At 42.1% G+C, this 22,868-nt stretch overlaps 1 long non-coding RNA gene across 1 annotated transcript; it reads left to right on the top strand.

Annotated features, from left to right (window-relative positions):
* The first annotated feature begins 270 nt into the window (after window positions 1–270).
* Window positions 271–22,023, top strand: LOC115465104. Its single transcript, XR_003941323.1, has 3 exons — window positions 271–338; window positions 12,860–12,865; window positions 22,012–22,023. It is a non-coding gene; the product is annotated as an uncharacterized LOC115465104 (long non-coding RNA).
* Window positions 22,024–22,868: the final 845 nt, after the last annotated feature.

Genomic DNA, 22,868 nt, shown 5'->3' with positions numbered 1-22,868 from the left:
TCACTTGGGGATTCCTGCTATCCACAGCAAAGGAAGATTGCTGCTGGGAGAGTGTGCGTCCACCCACATCTATGCCATTGGCATGTGGATCCATCTTGGCACATCTCGGCTTAACCCCTGGGAAGTCCATATCTACTTTATTTATTTTACACATTTATAGACTGCTTAAATCAAAGTGGTTTACAATAAAAACAAGTGAGGGATGTGGTCCCAAGTGCATGCCTAGTACTCAGGAGATTTTGGGAGATTTTGATGAAGAAAAGCAAATGAATTACACTACTACTAATCATTTCTATAGTGCTACTAGACGTACATAGTGCTGTGCACATTATATGTAGGTGCTTTCTTTGACCCTAGTGGTCTTACAATCTAAGGTGTGTCTCGGGCAACGGAGGGTTAGGTGACTTGCCCATGATCACAAGGAGCTGCAGAATTCCCCTTGATATTCAGCCGGCGAAAGACAGTGTGGTTAGCTACCGCCGTCAGTGCTGACCCTGGATATTCAATGCCAGGCCATATCCTGTGAACGGCATTGAATATCTGGTTTCAGTTTTGATCACGGCAACTTAACCGGTTAAGCCGATATTCAGTGCTAACTGGTTAAGTGCTTAGTGGTTAAAGATAGGCCACATAGCGGCCTATCTTATCTGCTAAACTTAGCCAGCTAGCGCCGAATATTCAAACTTAACCAGCTAATTCACATGACACAGCCAGTTAGCAACTAGCCACACCAATATTCAGCAGAGATAATCATCTGTCAAACGCTGAATATTAGAGGTTTTCTAGCTAAGCCGTATTTAACCAGCCAGGAATGGTTAAATAGCACAAACAGAAAAAAGCACAACTGGGCCTTCAAGACTGGGACAGCAGGAGTCTTTTATTGGTAATTGACCCAACACGGGCCGTGTTTTGGCGTATACAACGCCTGCCTCAGGGGTCCGAGTATAAAATCAAGGTAGGGAACTCCGTGGGAGCAGATATTTATTTGTTGCATTTGTATCCCACATTTTCCCACCTTTTTGCAGGCTCAATGTGGCTTACAATGCTCCGTTATGGCATTTGCCATTCCAAAGTAAAAGTTACAATTGGTGTTACATAGAGAGCATGGATGACATAATAGAATTAAGCAAACAGATATAGAAAGAAAACATTCAGAATATAAGGTAAAGTGGTGATGTGTTACAATTACAATTATTGATCGTTGTGGTATGCCTTGTTGAAGAGATAGGTCTAGTGTATAATTCCACAGACGATAAAGCTGTAGTTCCTATGGAACGCTGTCAATCAAAGCAAAACAGCTTTATCGGTGGAGAATTATACTCCGAAACACGGCCCATGTTGGGTCACATACCAATAAAGGACTCCTTCTGTCCCAGTCTTGAAGGCCCAGTTGTGCTTTTTTATGTTCATTTATTTGTGTATACTGCTTCACCCTCTCTGGTTGCCTAGGTTAAATAGCACTGGCCCTTTGTGTCTTTTGGGGTTCCTTTTACTAAGGTGCGCTGATGGATTTAGGGCCCTATTTTCTAAGGTGTGTTAGCATTTCTAACACGTTTACAATTAGCGGGCTTGCTAACCATGTAGGCGCCTATAGGGATAGGCATGTACATGGTTAATGAGCATACATGGTTAAAGCCTGTTAAAGATGCTAATGCACCTATAACGCAGCTTAGTAAACAGGGCCCTTAGGGCCCTTTTTATACTAAGCTGCATAGGCACCTACGCACGCCAATGCGCCAAATTGGAGTTACTGCCTGGTTACCGCGTGGCCCTTGCAGTAATTTCAATTTTGGCGCACATCCGCTATGCAAGTCTGAAAAATATTTTTTATTTTTTGGTGCACGCCAAGTGGCATTTGACACGCATAGGTCATTGCCACCCAGATTCTTTACCGCTAGGTCTATGGCTGGCGGTAAGATTTCAGACCCAAAATGGACGCATGGCAATTTTGATTTTGCCGATCGTCCATTTTTGGCAAAAAAGAGGCCCTTTTTACAGACGTGCTAAAAAAATGGATCGGCGCATGCCCAAAACCCGCGCCCACACTACTACAAGCCATTTTTCAGCTCACCTTTATAAAAGGACCCCTTAGTGCGCTAAATGATAAGATGCCCATTATATTCCTATGGGCGTCTTATCATTTACTGCATGGTAATCACTAGCATGTGCTAAATCTGTTAGTGCACCTTAGTAAAAAGACCCCTTAGAAAAAATATTTCTTTCTTTTTTTTGTCTCCTCTAAGTGAGAGATATTTTGAAAGATCCCATTGCCACTGACACTAGCAAAGGATTTAAATTTAGTTCATATCTTTTTGACAAGACAAGTTATATTCAAAGCATTTTCCTGTCCCCAGAAGGCTTACAATCTACTTTTTTTTTTTTTTTTTTTTTTGCTGAGGCAGTGGAGGATTAAGGACTTGCCCTAGATCACAAGAAACTGCAGTAGGAATTGAACCAGACTTCTTTAGGTTTTAACCCACTGCTCTTACTATTAGGCTACTTCTCCACTCCAGCAGCCATCTAGAGTACTAGTAAGGAGTTTTGACAGGTTGGAGAATATTATGTGGGGTGTTTTATAGGAGATGTAGGATCCAAGGTGTTACCCAATCCATGGAAGGATAAGAAAGAAGCCGATGGAGAGTCCTTCCAGGTCTCCAGAAGAGGGAATACTGTTTTAACAGTTAAAGTACAGTATTTTTTAAACAATTTTATTTATTTAGATTTTGCTCACACCTTTTTCAGTAGTAGCTCAAGGTGAGTTACATTCAGGTACACTGGATATTTTTCTGTCCCAGGAGGGCTCACAATCTAAGTTTGTACCTGAGGCAATGGAGGGTTAAGTGACTTGCCCAAGATCACAAGGAGCAGCAGTGGGATTTGAACTGGCCACCTCTGGATTGCAAGACCAGTGCTGTAACCACTAGGCCACTCATGGGTTTTCTATTGCCGGTCTGTAGTTTACTTTTATTTATTTATTGGGATTTATTAACCACCTTTACAGAGAGATTCACCCAAGGTGGTGTACAGTAGATTTGCATTTATTTGTTGAAGTTTTAATATCACTACAGAATACAAATAACATGTACAAAAAGAATGCAACCCTATTCGTTGACAACACCTGCTGTAATGTACTTTTAATGACTATTTCACTGGACACTTTCCGGTCCAGATTCAGTCTGCAGCAGTCGGTGTTTTTTAAAATGTTGATAGCAGCAGGCTGAATTAGGCCCAGTTATCGAGCACCAGGCCATATCCAGGACTGGCACTGAATATCCAGGTCTTGATGGCTCCTGGAATTTATCTGGGTCCAGTTGACTCCGCCCCGAGATCATCTTGGCACTAATTAGCTAATGTCACAGTGGTCAGACGTAATATTCTGTGACACTATAAGGAGTCCTTTTACAAAGCAGCGGTAAGCCCAAAGTGGGCTTGCTGCTTCCTAAAAGTGAAGTACCACTGGGCTACCGCAGCAGACCGGCAGTAGTCCCCACCCCCAGTGTGCGTCATATCCTGCGCTACAAAAATATGTTTATTTTTGAAGCGCCGGTGTGTACCCGGCATAATCGGGCAGTGCTGCGCGCTACGGTAAAAGGGGGCCTCGACGCACATCAAAAACACGCGCTGACGCCAGCGCAGGCCCCCTTTTGCCGCAGCTTCGTACAAGGGGCCCTAAGTTATGGGTAGCTGTATATTATACCCTGATCTGGTCAGTGTTAATTATCCAGGCAGCATCCTCTCCTGCCTGATTAAATAGCACTGAATTTCTACCCCTTTGCTGCTACTTCTTTGTGCATGTTTAATTTTGGGGGGAAAGTTCACTTAGTAAAGATGTTTTTATACAAAGGTTCAAAATGCTATAATTAATTACGCAATTAATTTTTGTGAACCTTATAAAGAGGAAGGAAGAAGCCTCAGAGAACTTTAAGGGAATAATCCATGAGTCCAGTTTCAGTCATAGGCATAAAAAAAACCTTCCTCTACATCCTGCCGGACAGGATATGCTGACTGCTCAAATCACTTACTATAGACTCAGCCTTGTACAGGAAGGGCAGGACACTGGGGAAAAGGGATGCTCATCTGCCTTAAACGAGAGACATACTCATCTTTCAACACTTCACAGGCTGAAGCACATAATAAAGCAGAAGAGTCGCCCAACCAATGACTCAATAAAACTGAAAAAAATACAGCAAATGTTTTTCTATAAACATTGAATTTGTTTTCTATTAATAGAATATTATCATCCTCACTTTAATATTCCCTTATCTCTTGTTTGTCCTGTTTATCTGTCCTAATTAGATTGTAAGCTCTGTCGAGCAGGGACTGTCTCTTCATGTTCAAGTGTACAGCGCTGCGTACGTCTAGTAGCACTTTAGAAATGATAAGTAGTAGTAGTAATAGAGCATTTGCTTTCCCCCAAATTCTATATAGGGGGGAGATTCTATATATAGCACCTAAAAAATCGGCTCTGAAATCAGTGCTGACTAAGCCTATTCTATAATCGGTGCCTAGATTTAGGCGCCAGTTATAGAATATGCTTAGTTGATATTTCAGCACCTAAATCTACGTGCATCTGTTCACACCAACGAAAACACAGCATAAATCTCATTGCATAGATTTGGGCCATATTCTATAACTAGGTGTGTAAATTTCAGAACGCCCACAAAACGTTCATTTCCCCGCCCATAACCATGCCCCTTTTTGCCTATGCGCATTAGAAGTTTGGCACACATTGTTACAGAATACGCTTAGAGACTGGTGCGCCTAAACTCTAGTCAGTGCCAATTGGTGGTCATTATTTTATTTTTGTTACATTTGTACCTCGCGCTTTCCCACTCATGGCAGGCTTACATGGGGCAATGGAGGGTTAAGTGACTTGCCCAGAGTCACAAGGAGCTGCTTCTTAAGTGCTGTTATCAGCACTCATTAGCTTGTTAAGTTATGCGCCTTGTTATGGAATCCATGCTGATTTTGGCGCATATATCTAGGTGCGCTATGTAGAATCTGGGGGATGGCGCCTTAAGCTGTGCGTGCTAATTTGGCAGCATGGCCAAATTTCACGCACAACTTAATTGATTAAAAAAGCCAGTCGGTGCCAAGAACTGGTACTTAACCAATCAGTGACACTAATTGGCTTTAATTAGAATTTACACGCACACCTTTCTAGGCAACGCGGTGTGCATAAATTCTAATGCAGGCAGTCGAAAGGGGGCATGGCCATGGGCTTGGAATGGGCAGATTGTGGGCATTTGGAAAAAAGACTGCGCACTGTTATAAAATACACCTGATCTGCGCCTAACTTAGGTGCAGGTATTTAGGCCTTGTTTAAGGCGGTCTAATCGGATGCGCCTAAATTTTAGTCACAAGAATGGCACGTCTGCATATTCTATAAACTATGCTTAACTTTAGGTGTAGTTTATAGAAGCACGCTAATCGTGTGGGGTTTTGGTGCCGATTTTTAAGGCTAAGGCAGCATTTATAGAATTTGGCCCTTTGTACATTTTCCACGTCATTTAGATGTCCATTTACTAAGCTGCGTTAGGCGCTAACATGCTCCAAACACATCTTAAAATGGAATACTGTGGGATATGCCCACGCATTCTGTGGTAACTGAAATGTGTGTGTGGTAACAGTGCACTATAATTTTTTTTTATTTGTTTTTGGAGGCGGCGTGTCTGGGAGGGGGCGGAGAGTGGGCATTCCTGTGGTAATCAGCAGAGCTAGATTGCTGCGTGCTAACTGGTTTATGCAGGATTACCATATGAGCCCTGGCTGCCTACAAAATAGGTGTTGGTAAGTGCAATGCACTAATGATAACATTAGCACATGGCCATTAATACAAAAAAATGGAAAATCGGTAATTTTACTGCGGCGGTAAAAATGGCTTTAGCGCACAAGAAAAATCCGTGCATGGGTTCACTAAAGTCAGTTTTTGCTGCAGCTTAGTAAAAGGATATCTTAGTACTTTATGGGGATAATTTCATAAGGCTGTTTTGCATTTAAAATGGTGTTTTATGTGCAGAAATGGGCATTTATAAAATTGCCTGAGGTATAAACACTGCCAGTGTGCAGTGTGTACTTTTACATTCAAACACATATGATACAGATGCTGGCTTGAGCTGGGCTGTGTTGCAAGGTACACACATTTATTTATTAGGATTTATTTACCGCCTTTTTGAAGGAATTCACTCAAGGCAGTGTACGTTAGGAATAAATCAAACATAAGCAACAAACAATTACAGCAGTAAAATAGTCAAATAACAAGAGAAAAAATGGCATAGAGGGGCATAATTGAACGAAAACGTCTATCTCCATGGGCGTTTATCTCCGAGAATGGGTCAGTGAAGGGGCGGACCGAACCGTATTTTTGAAAAAAATAGACATCCATGTTTTATTTGACAATTTGTGAGCTGGGCGTTTTTGTTTTTCAGTGATAATGGAAAATGAAAGCGCCCAGCTCAAAAACGAATAAATCCAAGGCATTTGTTCGTGGGAGGGGCCAGGATTCGTAGTGCACTGGGCCCCCTCACATGCCAGGACACCAACCGGGCACCCTAGGGGGCACTTTTACAAAAACAAAAAAAAAGGTAAAAGAGCTCCCAGGTGCATAGCACCCTTCCCTTGTGTGTTGAGCCCCCCAAATCCCCCTCAAAACCCACTGCCCACGGGGCGTGTCCAAGATGGCAGCATGCTGAATGCTAGCGTCGGAGCTCTTCGTTAGTCTGCTGAATTTAGCGCGTTTTCTTTAAATAAGATGCCCCATACCAAACGCAAGGGGAAAGTAGCAGCCTCGGCTACTAGGACGTCCTCTCCGGTGCAGCAGACTATCGTGAGATATACCACGAAGCAACCTTCCTTGGAATCTGGAAGGGGCCCTGCTGTCTCCATGGGCGAAGACTCCCTAGGAGACTTGGGGCTTGAGGTTACACTCTCCCCTCCAGATCTTCATCCACCGCCGATCCCCAAAGAACGCCCTTCCTGGCGTGACCAGCGCGACCCGGAAGAGGTCGATACAGCGGTCTCGATTCGAGGAGCAGGAGCAGCGGTTTCTGAGGGAAGCCTGATGCCAGCGGCTGAACATCATACCCCGACACGGGGGGAAAAACCGGCGGCAACCCTGGAGAGCATTTGGATGGCTCTCCAGAGAGTGGAGTTAACGGTGGCCAATTCAGCAAAGGAGATCAAAGATTTAGTGAGTACTGTGGCAACTTTATCCCAGACCTTTACCATAACACAGCAAGAAACAAAGGAACAATTGGATGGTCTTAAGCAAGATGTTAATAATTTGAAAGAAGTCTCCGGATCATTGGTAAAAGATAATATGGCTACACAACGTAGATTGGAATTAATAGAAAATTTTAATCGGAGACTTAACCTGAGACTCTTGAATTTCCCGAAAGAAATGGGCATCAATCCTTTGGATGCCTTTAAATTATATTTGCAGGAGGTATTAAACTTTTCCCCGGAATCCATTCCACCTCTAAATAAAGTATATTATATTTCCTCAAAAAAATTACCTGTAACAACTTTACAAGCTATTCCAAAGGAAAATCAAGAAGAATCTTTGAACATTACTGAGATATTAGAGACAACTCTAAATGTAAACTCTGAAAGATCAACTCTAATTGTATCTTTTGTTTTTCAGCAAGATTTAGATGCAGTGTTACGATTATATTTTTTAAAAATGCAGACACTATTTAGGGGTAAAAGAATTTGGATATACCCAGATATAACTAAGCAAACTCAAGAAAGGAGGAAGTTGTTTTTAATATTGAGAACAGAAGTTATATCTATAGGGGCTTCCTTCTATCTTAATTACCCCTGCAAATGTGTTGTAAAGTATCTGGGATTAAAATACATTTTCCATCAACCAGAACAGCTAAAAGTATTTATAAATATGAAGAAATTGACTAACCGTTAACCCTTTGAAGATAATTAAGTGTATCAAGATTGGTTTGCATGCTAAGCATATTTCCTCTGTTAAATTTCTTATAAAACTTTAGTCTTCTTAATTTGGTAGACCTCCCCCCTTTTGTTGTGGTCTAAAGAAGATTAAACTGTTTCCTTTTGATAATTTTGCCTGTTATGGGAAGGAATATTGTTTCTCATATAATATTGTTTTTGTCTGCATTGCCTGTTCAAATGTAACAATTTGTTTAATTTGATTAAAATATAAATAAATACATTTAAAAAAAAAACCCACTGCCCACAAGTCTACACCATTACTATAGCCCTAAGAGGTGAAGGGGGGCACCTACATGTGGGTACAGTGGGTTTGGGGGGGGTTGGACGACTAAGCATTAAGCAGCACAATTGTAACAGGTAGGGGGGTATGGGCCTGGGTCCACCTGCCTGAAGTCCACTGCACCCCCTAACAACTGCTCCAGGGACCTGCATACTGCTGCCAGGGAGGTGGGTATGACATTTGAGGGTGAAAATAAAAAGTTGTGAAATATCATTTTTTGTGGTGGGAGGGGGTTAGTGACCACTGGGGGAGTCAGGGGAGGTCATCCCCGATTCCCTCTGGGGGTAATCTAGTCATTTAGGGCACTTTTTGGGGCCTTATTCATGAAAAAACAGGGTCCAGGAAAAGTGCCCTAAATTCTAGCTACAAACGCATACTTTTTTTCCATTATCAGCGAAAGGCGCCCATCTCTGTTCAGGTGATAACCATGCCCCAGTCCCGCCTTCACCACGCCTCCGACACGCCCCCGTCAACTTTGTACGCTTCCGCGATGGAGTGCAGTTGAAAACATCCAAGTTCGGCTTTCGATTATACCGCGTTATTCGTTTTTGTGAGATAAACGTCCATCTCTCGATTTAGGTCGGAACTTGGGCGTTTTTCTCGTTCGATTATAAGCAGGATAGTATACTAATGTCAACGTAATACATAATAAAATATGTTAATAGGCAGCAAAGGGTATAAGCAAAGATGGAACATATAGATAGGTAAGAGAGTAAGAGGAGTTAGAAAATAAGGGGACTAATTTAAAGAGAGTTGCACATGAGGTCAAAGAGGTGATTTTTAGTTACTTCTTCCATTAAAAGCCTGGTTGAAGAGCCAAGTTTCCACCTGCTTCCTGAAACAGTGCCACTCTAAGATGTTAACAACCTACTCGCTCTATGTAAGTTTAAGTGCTTTGAAAATGAGCCCCTAAAGCTAGTATCTATTGTATTCTTACTGATGTTGTAGTTATCTGTTATCTAAAGTACATTTTGTCATGTAATTCCATATGTCTATATGTCTTATGTCAACTCTTTTGCTGACTAATTCCTGGTTCTATGTATGGCCCTGGTGCATCATCACAAAAGGTGTCCATCAGTTATGTCAATCAATCAGTAAGTATCTAACTTCTTTACTCCTTACCCCCACAAACTAAGCAGGGGTGCTACATTGATCTCCTTTTTTAATGTGTTTTTATTTTTTTGCAGCCATTGGGTACAATGATCTGGAATATCATTCTGCAGTGCTTCAAATTGCTGGTGCCAGTGTCTGGAATACCTTACTTGTAGATCTATGTTAGTCTACTTCGATTTTACAATTTAGGAAACAGTTAAAAGCTTTTTTTTCTTTATGCAAGCATTTTCTGATTGAGTCGTAGATACTGATATATTGTAAAGCATGAATCACCATGGTATAGATGAACTGGACTGTTGTTTTTTATGCTTTGTATTTGTAATTGATGTTTTCTTTTATGTTTTTTTTTTGATTATGTATTGATTTATTATGTACACCGAATATGATAATCGGATAGTGCGGTTTAGAAATGTTTTAAATAAATAAATACGAGAATCCTCATTTGGTACTCTTCTAGTTTGCTAGAAAATAGTTTCAAAATTTAACGGGGTCCTTTTACAAAGCTGCGGTAAAAAGTGTCCTGCGGTAGTGTGGGTGTGTCTTTTTGGCATGCACTGGGCCACTTTTTACCGCAGCTGGGAAAAAGGCTTTTTTTTTAATGAGCCGAGAAATGGGCATGCACAAAAATTAAAACTAGCGTGCACCTATTTACGGGCTAAGCCCTTTCTGCCAGCCATTGACTTAGCGGTAAGGGCTGATACGCTACCTGTGCAGTAACCATGCAGCTCGAACTGTAGCCAGCAAAGTGCTGCCAATAACTGCCGGGAACGCCCCCGTGGTAGAAAACAGAAAAATATTTTCAACTGTGGGATTCAGCAGTAGTGCCGATTTGGCGCATGCTACCCACACAGCCCTCCCAGGGCTTTGTAAAAGGGCCCCTAAATAAAGCCTTTGTAATGATTTGCAATTGGATGAGAGCCAGTAAGCTAAAACTTAACTCAGCCTTAATTAACTGTTGTAGATAGATGAGACAGCACTGCATGCTGGTAACACCTGTTTTATGTGTGTATCCACTGGTAGACACATCTGAACCCAGGAACCATTGTATTGTGGTTTTGTTTTTTTGAATATAAGAAGTGAGGGGAAGGAAATCCCTCAAGGCCCTGTATCTCAACATGATCTCTTACCTTCAATGTGTCCTCCAACTTCACTCCAACAGTTCAAAAGAAGCCACTCAGTCCAGTAGTATGGCTAAAACAAGGATTTACTGAGTGCAGTTAAAAAGGTAATTTCATCTGTTACTTGGCAACAGCGTGCAAAAAGGTGAAAGAAAATTGTAAGAAATTATTTGTAATTATTACAATTATGAATGCACTGCGTTGTGAAAAACAGTAAAGCTAAAGTTAATAAAATGTTTGAGTGTAGGTGATCAATGTGTGTGTGAGAGAAAGAGGGTGGTTATCTCTCATATGAACATTTCCCTTATGCTTTCATATTGTTTCTAAGCTAAAAGGACAGGAAAAGCATGGCTTAATTTCAGGTTTTTTCAAGTGTTAATAGCTTATCAGGCACAACCCACCCTTGGGGTTAGAAACCTGCTAATTTTCAGGTGAAGCAATACTGGCTCTTGGGAATCTAGTTCTAGCTTAGGGCAGACCTGTTCATTTTTGACCCGCCTCTATACCTGTTTTCTGTTACTACAGTGCTGTCAGTCCTGCATTTGGTTCCTATTTAGATTGTAAGCTCTGTTGAGCAGGGACTGTCTTTTCATGTTAATTTTACAGCGCTGCGTAAGTCTAGTAGCGCTATAGAAATGTTTAATAGTAGTAGTAGTAGTAGTAGTAGTATTTTCTGCTTTACTTCCTAAGGGTTCAGAATTGCATCTTCTTGTCAAGCTTGTTGGATTTATTTCTTGGAGATACAATGACATTAAGACTTACGTTGAGAAATCCTAGCTCTTCTCTTGTTCTATTCTATTATTCAAGCCTCAAGAATTCCTGCTAGGGACTCTGTGACAGAATGAACTGGCCAAAGTAAAGGTACTGAAAGATTGACTCAGTCATGTAGATAAAAAAACTAAATTTGAGTCTAACCCAAAAGGATTTTAAAAAATCACAGAATGATAGGTTTTATTTCCCATTGTTCTTAGATTTCCCCACGTCCCCCCTTTGTTGATAGTTACCATACATAAGCCAGCCTCCCCCTGTCCCCCCTCCCTCCCTCCGAGTTCCAGGCCCCCTCCCTCACGCTCTCCGTGTTTGAGGTCCCCTCCCTCTGTGTTCCAGCCCTCCTTCCCTCCGAGTTCCAGGCCCCCCCTCCCGAGTTCCCTCCGAGTTCCAAGCCACCCCCTCCCTCCCTCCCTGTGTGTTCCAGGCCTCCCTCCCTTCGTGTTCCAGGCCCCTCTTCCCTCCCTCCCTCCAAGTTCCAGGCCCCGCTTCCCTCCCTCTGAGTTCCAGGACCCTCCCTGTGAGTTCCAGGCTCCCTTCCTCCCACCTCTGAGTTCCAGGCCCCCTCACTCCCTGCTCCCTCTGAGTTCCAGGCCCCCTCCCTCCCTGCGAGTTCCAGGTTCCCTCCCTCCGAGTTCCGAATTTTAAAAGTCATCTTACCTCGGGGTCCCGGTGGCAGCGGTGAAAGGCGTGCAGGCTCAGCGCTTCAGCCTTCTCTCTCAGCTCTGGTCCCGCCCTTGTGGAAACAGGAAATTATGGCGGGACCAGAGCTGAGAGAGAGAGAAGGGAAGGATGAAGCGCCGAGTCTGCTTGCCTTTCACTGCTGCCGCCGAGACCCCGAGGTAAGATGACTTTTAGAATTCTGGGCAGCACGCAGGAAGGTGAGGGCGGGCACCGGGCAGGTTGGGCTGGCGAAGGGAACTTCCGGTTCCGGGTGGTGAAATATTGGGGGTGCTCAAGCACCCACAGCACCCACGGAGTCGGCACCTATGCTTGAAACTCTCTGCTCAGTTTGTGGTGGTGGCCAAGAAAACAAATAGAATGTTAGGTATTATTAGGAAAGAAATGAAAACAAAAATGAGGCCGTTATAATGCCTTTGTATCGCTCCATGATGTGACCACACCTTGAATACTGTGTGCAATTCTGGTCATCACATCTCAAAAAAGATATACTGGAATTAGAAAAGGATAAAGAGAATGGGACGATTTCCCTATGAAGAAAGGCTAAAATGGCTAGGGCTCTTCAGTTTGGAGAAAAGAAGGCTGAGGGGAGATATGATAGAGGTCTATATAATAAAGAATGGAGTGGAACAGGTAGATGTGAATCGCTTGTTACTCTTTCCAAAAATGCTAGGACTAGGGGGCATGCAATGAAGCTACAAAGTAGTAAATTTAAAATGAATCGGAGGAAATACTTCTTTACTCAATGTGTAATTAAAGTCTGGAATTCGTTGCCAGAAAATGTGGTAAAAGCAGTTAGCGGGATTTAAAAAGGTTTGGATAACTACCTAAAAGAAATGTCCCTAAGCTATTATTAAGATGGAATTGGGGAAAATCCACTGCTTATTTCTAGGATAAGCAGCATAAAATGTATTGTACTGTTTAGGAATCTTGCCAGGTACTTGTAACCTGGATTGGCCACTTTTGGAAACAGGATGCTAGGCTTGATGGCCCTTTTGTCTGTCCCAGTATGGCAAAGCTTATGTTCTTATAAAGTGGTTCTTAAATCTCATTGTTTTGAGCTTGCCTGTGATGGTGCAGGTGAAATGGGTTCACTAGGGGGCCATCTGCAGCCATGAGAGATGGCAGTGCTGTTTGTAGCCTGTAATTATCTTCTGCTTCTCTTTCCCTATAGCTTTTTTTTTTTCTGAAATTACCTTTTTCTTCCATTTCCTCATGCTTTGTGTATTGCTGAGGCTTCTTTTTGTGGGTTTAAATCTGCCCATAAAACCAATTTGCTCCTTCAGGCTGTTCCCTCTGCAGTTGGTAGTGAGCAGCATTCCAGGGCATGGAATCTCTCCCTCTCTCTCTCTCTGCTACTGCTGTTCTCCATAGCTGTTCCTTTTCTGTATGGTAATGGCATTCTTTTCTTTTCTTAGTGATGTTTGTATTGTAAACCGCTTTGCTGTGCATGATGAGGAAAGGCATTAAACCATAAGCCATAAATTGTTGTGGTTTGATTGTGAACGGAAGTATAGGAAGTACCATAATAAACATAATCATTTAGGATTGCTATTCAGCAGGCCTATACTAAATGGATAAATTATCCACTTAGCAGTTTAATATTGCCGCTAATAGATCATTTTTAATGCCATCCTCTCCGTACCTCATACGTGAGACAACTAAACTTGGGTAGGGATCCCAGACGTTAAAGCATGGAATTTGGAAGTGATGTAGACTTGATGATTTAGCATTTTCCTAGCATTCTGAGTACTTACTGTGAGATTTCCATCCCTTAGGTTTGCAATTAGCTTCTCCCTTTTTTAAGCTGATGTACTAATATGTGAACCTTTTTCATAAAAGGAGCTTTGTGTGTTTAAAGGGAATGGGACTTATAATACTGCCTTTTTTGTGGTTTTTCCAACTACATTCAAAGTGGTTTACATATATACAGGTACTTATTTGTACCTGGGACAATGGAGGGTTAAGTGACTTGCCCAGAGTCACAAGGAGCTGCAGTGGGAATTGAACTCAGTTCCCCAGGATCAGAGTCCGCTGCACTAACCACTAGGCTACTCATCCACAGTAGAAAAACATAAACTAGTAATTTTGTTCAGTTTAACTCCCCCTTTGCAAAACATTTCACAGAGAGGCAGCTTTGAAGTAAATTTTCAAGTGAAAGTTTATTTAAATATGGTAAATAAATCACAATAAATAAATAAATAGAAGATGAAGGAATTGCAGTGATGCAAAATCATGCAGATCAGCTCATAAATGCTCAGATTTGTGAAAAAGAGCACATGAAAAGTTGCCATTAAAAAAGACCTGCATCTCAATGAGATATAGATTTGATGAAGACCCCTGGAGCTGCATCTCATGTACTGGTAGGTATAAAGGGCCATTGTAGTCCTTCTCAGAGCCCCCCCCCCCCCCCCCCCCCCCCCCGTTGCTCCCACATCCCTCCCATCACTGTGACAGGTAATGGTTAAAAAAAATAAGAGAACGTACTTCCAAGCTATGATCTTTGTAAGCCATACGCTTTTTAAAAAAAGTCCCATTGTTGCCACCCTCTGCTGCCCCATCCCGAAGCTTACCCCCCCCCCCCCCTCCCAAGGCAAAATCCAGTAAGAGATAAAAATGATTCCCACTTGCTTCAGCCCGTTGGTGCTTCATGACTTAGAGTGGTATGCTAAAATGTATTGATTGGAGTCAGGCGCTACTATTTTTCAAGATGGTGCATGAATGGCAAGAGCAAGTTGAGACAACTTCTACCCTCTGCTGAAATTGCAACTTAAAGTCAACCTGAGGCTTGGAGAAGGGGACCAGATTTTTGGATCAAAAGGGCAAGGCTTCTCAAAGGGTGGAGCTTGGTACTGGGATATTTAAGTGTATTCTTTGTATTTAGCACTGGACAGCTAATGGTACTAAATGTATGTAGAGAATGGTGACTGCCACTGGCCCCACGGATAAGAGTAATATTCAACTGCTATCTATATAACTATGTAGTTTAATTCAGGACACCCTTTTTGCTGGTGTAAATATATCTATAGTGGTAAAAGATAGTGGACTAAATAAATGAAAGTATTTACCTAGAGGAGGTTATACCTCCTAGATTTATATCCCTTTTTCAGTTTTTGTAAAATTCAGTTACTGCTTTTGCAGTCATGTTATGTGATTGTAAAATTAGAAAATTATAAATAAAGAATATAAAAAAAAAAAAAAAAAGATAGTGACTGAATATCACTGACTATCCATAGAGTTAGGTAGCATGCCTACACTTGACCGTGGCTGTGCCCTTGCACTACTGTTATAGTGCTGGGGCAGTCTGAAGAATTTTACAGTGCTGCTGAAATTTGGTGGATAGGTGTTTATCCATATAGGGCTAGATTCTATATACGGTGCTTGAAAAATCTGTGCTGACAAAATTTCCACCTAGGCATGTTTGATAAACAGCCTAGTGGGTTTATAGAATATGCCTAGTGGTCATGCCTGCGCCTAACTCTAGGCATGTCCATTTACGCCAAATAAAAAGGTGCAAATACCGGCGCCTAAGTTAGGCTTGTAGCAGATGTATTCTATAACCGTGCATGTACATTTTTAGAATGCCCACAACCCACCCATTGCACACCCATGGCCATACCCCCCTTTTGGCACCACTTTACAAAATACGCTTAGCAAGTTGTGCACGTGAATTCTAATTAATGCCAATTAGTGTCAATAATTGCTTGTTAAGTAGAAATGATTGGCGCTGATTGACTTGTTAAGTAATTAAATTGTGCACACAAATCCAGAATATGACCAGATCTGTGCACACAATTTTGATCACTCTATACAGTGTCCGGGGGATAACGGGTTCCACTGTATGGATAAATGCTTTTGAATTTTGACCTGTTAATTGGTATCCTGGGGAGTTCATATTAATACAGGATTATTTTTCCATGCACAAATTTTGCCAGCGATTAAAATATCTATTTGTGCATTACGAAAATGTGTTCCATTAGGTCTTTCTTGTAATTCAAGGATCTTAAAACTCTCATCCATACTTTAGTTGTTAGGTGTTTAAACTACTTTTCTCTCCCCTCCGAGGGACACCACCTTGCAGTGGTGGAGGGGCTTCTGTGTTTCAATGGCTCAGAGGGCTATGCTGAACCATATCAGATACAAATCAGGAGATGGCCGGCCATCTCCCAAACCCGGCCAAATCGGTATAATCGAGAGCCGATTTTGGCAGGCTCCGACTGCTTTCCGTCGCCGGGCCGGCCAAAGTTAAAGGGGGCGTTTTGGCAGGGTACGGAAGGCGGGACGGGGGCGTGGTTACGAGATGGCCGGCTTTGGCCGATAATGTAAAAAAGAAAGCCGGCTCTGATGAGCACTTGGCCGGTTTCACTTGGTCCATTTATTTTTACGAGCAAGCCTCCAAAAAGTGCCCCAACTGACCAGATGACCACCGGAGGGAATCGGGGATCACCTCCCCTTACTCCCCCAGTGGTCACCAACCCCCTCCCACCCAAAAAAAAATTAAAAATCGTTTTTTTGCCAGCTTCTATGCCAACCATTCCATTATATTTCATATTTTCAACATTTTGTATATGTCATAGATATAGCCTTTATATTATTTATTTGAATGTAACTAATGAATTCTGTTTTTGAAACAACTCTTCTTATGATATTTCATTTTATTTACACATTTTATATATATTTGTAGATACACAGACTCCTGATGCAGGCATGTGAATGCCGAAACATGGCATCGTGTAGAGTCTTATTGGCCTCTTAATAAACTTTAACACATCACCACGAACCGCTCTTGGTGTTTGTTGAAAGACCATTGCTTTTTCCCTACTGTTTTGGGTTTTGTTTTGATTTTGTTGTCGTAGGGATTTTATCTCCTTTTTGTTTCTGGTAGCTTAAATTTAATTGCCAAGTTATAGAATGAAGGGGTTAGTGCACTGTGTAATTGTGAGCATGAGTATGAACATTAGAGATTCCAATGGGGGAGATGTCGTTGGTCATGTGAGGAGTAGAAAACCCTTTGTTCAAAATGGGTATTTGTCTTTCATTCTCCTACCATCTCTCAGTGCTGGGGCTCCCGAGGAGAGTGCCTGGGGTATAGGGAGTGGAGGCCAGGGAGGTCTGAGGTGTATGTAAAGGATGTGTTATCTGGATATCTTCTGCATTCCTCACTGGAAGAAGAGGTGAAAGCTCAGTGAGGAAGTAAGATGGGCAACTGTATGGAGCTGAAAGGATGGGAGCAAGTCTGTTTGAAAGTTTAATAGTAGAATCAGTGCGGTGTATTAGCATTCTAGTCTATTGCTATATTTGGACTCTTGGTTCTGATTGTGGACAGATTGTATCAGTAGTGCATTCCAGCTTTACTTGTTGTTTTTTTAAACCACCTTCTTATAGTCAGTTACTAAAGTCTGGACCTTTGGAAGTGTGAGACAATGTGAATCTGCATGTTGCAAGAGCCATGAGAACTTAGCTGGATTAGGAAAAGTCAAGACTATCTTTCCCTCACCCAACACAACCCCAGAGGCCATCCCGTACCAACACCCACACCCTGGAACCCACTCAGGAGGTACAGCAGGGTTGCATTGATTACTGAAACAGCTACATACACTGCAGAATTAAAATCATTCTCTGGTTTAATGAATGACCAAAAGTATTGATTTGATGGTCTATAAGACATTAGTTAGTGGTTTCAGTTACTGAATGTCCACACAATTTGCTGAAACCACTAACTAATGTCTTATAGACCATCCAATCAATTCCCTTTCACCCCTAGAGGAGACTCTTACAGAGACAGATTGAGGCACATTGGCAAGGCAGCCTAGAGAGGTGTGTAACACACCTGCCTAAGTTATTATCTCTTTTCTGGATAAATAGAGGACTTTGGTTTTCAGGCCTACCAATCTGGCACCTTTCCTGGGCATCCAATTCACTGGAAACATTTAACAAATTAAAAAAGCAAAAGCACACTCTGAGAAGGAAGCACTTCTCAATAAAGAAAACATTTTAACTTTTCAAAGTAAATTTTGTCTGCACGTTTACAGGGCTGTTAACTACGAGAGGAAAACGTTGAGGTGGTTAAAAACATGAAACAATGAAAGGAAATTCCTTTCTAAATCATAATTCTCCAGCTGGACAGTGTTCCACAGCTTGTTCTAATCACTGTACCTATAGCTGACTCCCTGTCGCTTTGTAATATGTGCCTTTTTTGGTCATTCAGTGGTACGTTGTCAAGCTCTGCTGGCAGAATACTGCTTCTGCTTGTCTTCAACATGGATATTTCTTTACAGCCAAAGGGAGAGTCTAAAGAGCCTAGGCCAGCTTCTGACATCAGAAATCCCAAAAGAGCTACGATTGTAGATGACACTGTACAATAGGTAATTCTGCACTGCTCTGGCTGGTGGCAGCTCCAGTGCTGGGTTACGGTTTTCTGCTTGATGCCAGTAAATCAAATAACATATGAGTTTTTTACATTATAAAATTGCTAAAAATTGTAAATCTAAAAGACATATTTGTAAGTACATTCCATTGATTAGAAGATATTTGAATTGGCTAAAATGTAATGTCTAATACAGAAAATACTGACTGCATCCACCCGCATGTTTCTGTTTATCTGTGACGCTGGCACTGCAGACTGGGAGTAGTGGCTGATTGGTAGAAAACTGGAAACAAGGATTACAGTTGCTGATGGCTGAATCAGTGGTGCAGGTAGGGCTTCCTAGGTCTCCCTAGCCAAAAGACAATGCATGCCACTGGCAGCCTCAGAAGCTGGGCTAGCAGGGTTCCCAAGCCACACCAGATGAAGATGAGGCACATGCAGAAAGAAGGAGGGAGGCTTGAGGATTGGAGAAGAAAAGGAGGGTAGGGAAAACTAAATGGCAAGGGAAGAAGGGAGTCAGAGAAGAAGAATTTGTGAGGGGTGTGAAGACAATAGCTAGTGGCAGTAGTGGAGGATGCAAGATTGTGTGGGTGGAGAGAGCATGGAAAATGATGTGAGAGAGATTGAAATGTGAAAGAGTGCACCCCTGTATATACACTCAGATCTGCTCCACAGCCTCAAACATGTCCCCACAGTCACCCCTTTCCAGTACCAACTGCCAAGCACACCAACCCCGAGCAACTGTTTACAAGGCAGGCCACGAAGTTATTCCAAATGACCGTTTAGGTTGCCATGCAATTACAGACTTAGTCTAGCTAGAAACATTGCAATTTATTTTGAAGAAATTGCACTAGCTAGATTTCATAACAAGACAAAATAAGCCATGCCTGCCTCTTGTCTCCATTAACATAGTAACAGAGAACATGATGACAGATAAAAGCCATAGCCTTTTTTTTTTCCATTTTAATTTTTATATTTTCAATTAAAAGTACACATACAGCAGCTTTAAATTTAGCAGTGCACACAGAGCGGTTTTAACAATCCATATTCTGTCCTTAGTAGAATCATATACTCAGTGCATATTTTCTAGCAAAAAAGGTGCCGGTACTCAAATGCCAGGCCACCCTTCAGGGGGTGGGGTGATCACTGAGGGACCCACCCCACAATAGTCAGGCCCCCTGCAACCAGTCACAGAATCTATGGCAAAGCAGAATTGTTTTATAGAGCCTGAGCTCTTTCATTAAAACTTGGGGACCATGGGTCAATTTTAGCAGACAATGGAAAAGGTGCCGGTACTCAGTACCCCCAAGTACCCCCTCAAAAAGCCCTGCATATACTCAACTTTACTGTCACTTTCCCACTGGAAATGATTTTCAGCATGCATCCCTGTGGTTGCTTCATCATCTCTGACAGAAGATTGTTCCATCTATAAGAAGGTCCTAAAGTAAGGCCTGGTGACTATTAAGCAAACCCATCTAGAGTGGCTGCATTGCAAAAAAGCAGCTATAACCAATCAAAGTAGTAGGTATTGACAACAACAGAAACTCGAAGGCCCATTGGTGCAGACTTTTACCTACAAGGAGAGCTGGAAATTTCAAATAGCTCACTTAGCTGGGTAAATTGCTTTTGGAAGATTTTTCTGTATCTATGGCGCTCATTTTCAAAACAGATGGATGTCTCAAAATGCCCAAACATCCATCTTCTCAAAACAGCAGAATTTGGATGTCCTACACTGCAGTGCATCTGAACAGCAAAGGGGGCGTGTTGTGTGCATGTTTTGGATGGGACTAATATCAGAATGTCGAGCAGCAATAATCGAACCGGAAGAAACGTCCAAACCTAAAAGGAGGATGTTTGTATTTAGACCTGCTTCAATCACATCCAGGTTACAGAAAGGTGCTATGATTGAGCATCTGAACACTGGAGGGATTAAGGATAATCCCTCACGAATCCCCTAGTAGCAGTGGGCGTATCGAGAGCGTGGCAGTGATGGCAGTGCAGGGAGCAGCCACATGGCTGTCAGTTCCTCAGTTTCCCTGCTCCCTTTGATGTTACTTCCTGTTCCAGGGCAGAGAACCTGCAGAGCCAACAGCCACGCAGCTACTCCCAGCACCCCTCAGGAGGTAAGAGCAATGCACCTGGAGGGGGGGGGGGGGGTGGAGGTGATGCGATGGGTGGAGGTGATGTGCCAGGGGTGTGTGCTCTACCTGGGGTGTGTGCTGCATTTAGAGGAGTGCGCAGCGATGATCCGCCCCGGGTGGCAGCCGACCAAGGAACACCACTGCCCAGTAGTTACTGTCCCCCGCCCTCACTAAAGTGACATCAGAAAGGGAAACTAGGCTCCCTGACAACATCAGGTGTTATAGGCATTCAGAATAGAGCAGTAAGTAGGGTAGCCTAGTGTGCAATGGACTGCAAACCAGGTTCTAATCCCACTTCAACTCTCTCTCTCTCTCTTTTTTTTTGTTAACCTTTAAATTATGAGCCCTCCAGAAACAGAGATATACCCACTGTACCTAAATATTAAAGACACTTGCAAACCTGAGGTGCAGGTATTTCCCTGTCTCTGGAGGACTCACTTTTAAAATAATAGAATTGCATTGAAATATGAACCTGGATGCTTTGGAATAAAGTCCCCTTTACTGACCACCAGGCTTCCCTCTGCTGTGCACGATGACTGTGTGACCATTTTCATACAAATGTTTCCAGACAGTTATCCTTGTCCCTATGTTTTTGGCATTCATCACTTGGATGTTTTATTTTGGAAAATGGCTGTTCTCGCATTTGTTTGAACAGGAAATCCCAATGTGTTTCCTGATGGAAAATGGCTGTGAGATGGAAGGAGGTTTTTTGGATGTTAAGGACATCCCAATTCTTCTTTTGAAAATACTGCTCCACATATCTATATCTACATATCTATATCTGCCTGTATAGCAAAGGGTCATTTATAAGATCCTAATTATTACTTTCAAGGCATTTAAGTTAGGTTTTCCAGATTATCTTACTGCTCTTACAATTCCATATACATCATCACATGTTCTTTGTTCCATAAATGACTGTCAGTTCTTCCAGGCCCTAAACAAGCATGACTTGAATCTACAAGACATGTAACTCACCTTGAGCTAGTACTGAAAAAGGTGTGAGCAGAATCTAAATAAATAAATAAAAATAGTGCCTTTTATTTTTTAGTTCCTTCTACCTGGAATAAACACATTTGTAGAACTGCCCCTTTGAAGGAGTTTAAAATAGCTATAAAAGCCTAGCCTCATGGCCAAGCATTTCATATTTACTTTTAGGTATAGGTTCAATCTCTCCCTCTAGTATTATATCATTGTAAGATGTTTATTGGTTTACTAGCTAAAGGTCTCTTTTCAAGCCATGCTAGTGGTCCCCGGTGCAGTAATGCCTACAAAGCCCATTCACTTTGAATGGGCTTCATCGACATTGCTGTGTGGCTTGATAAACGAGGCTCAAAGTTTTTTTCTTAACATTGGAATGTAAGTTTTAGTGATGATTGAATCTATTTTCTTATGCAAATGTATCCTGTCCTTTTATGAACTGTAGTTCTTTTCTGTTTCTAAATTTTTAGATTGTAGTAGTAATAATAATAATATTTTTATTTTATATTCTGCATTATCTTAAAATTCTAGGCGGATTCATATTAGATACAAAGCATATTGACAACATAATGAGCTCTGTGTGTAAGTAGGTGGTATAGAAAGTTTAAATGAACTGTAAACCTATATCTATAATCTCCCTTCCTACTTCTCTCTCTCTCTCTCTCTCTCTCTCTCTCTCTCTCTCTATCCTAGGAAAAGTGGTGTTGGGGTAATTGTAATTCTTCATTTTAATTCCCAAAATTGGGGGCGGGGGAAGAGGACAAGGAGGCATTAGTTGAAAAAACATTCAAGATGGAGGATTTGCCTAGACACTACTATCTGGTGTCCTTTGTTCCTTACTATTTATCTACAGGGCTGAAACTAGGGGTAGGTTGGGCAAGGGAAATGCTGTCCTGGGTGAAGAGGGTTGTTTTTATCTCTGCATAACAGGGGACCCATTCTATAGGCAACCAGGACTCTGCCATCATGACTCTACTGAACAGTGCCCCAATCTTAGGTAGCTGAGTACAGCCTTCTGCTTCCTGTTAAAACCTCTCCATTCCCAGGTAGAGTGTAGGAAACAAGAAGGAGTGTGTGAGCCTGTTCAGGACAGATCAAAGTAGAACCAATCTATTCCCTAATGCAGTCTATCCCTTTTGGCCATTGGCCATGACTGAGTGGGTTGTACCATTGTGTGCAAACTTTTGCCCCCCATCTCACTGACATGGGGCACCCCCTCAATTTGAGTGATGAGCGTCAGAAAACAGTCCAGTCTCCACAGATCTCTGGAGGCTAACTCCAGAAGTAGAGGGAACCATATCTGTCTTGGCCAGTAAGGCGCAATGAGGATTACGCTCCCCCTATCCTATTTGAGTTTCAGTAAAGTTTTTGCTATGAGAGGTATGTGAGAATATACACACCTGTCCCCCAATTGAGGAGTAAGGTATCTGAGACTAGCTTGCCATGTGATCTCAGTCTAG

This window comes from Microcaecilia unicolor, chromosome 3, assembly GCF_901765095.1.
Source record: "Microcaecilia unicolor chromosome 3, aMicUni1.1, whole genome shotgun sequence".
Lineage (NCBI taxonomy): Eukaryota > Metazoa > Chordata > Amphibia > Gymnophiona > Siphonopidae > Microcaecilia > Microcaecilia unicolor.
This window is presented reverse-complemented; position numbering and strand designations above follow the sequence as displayed.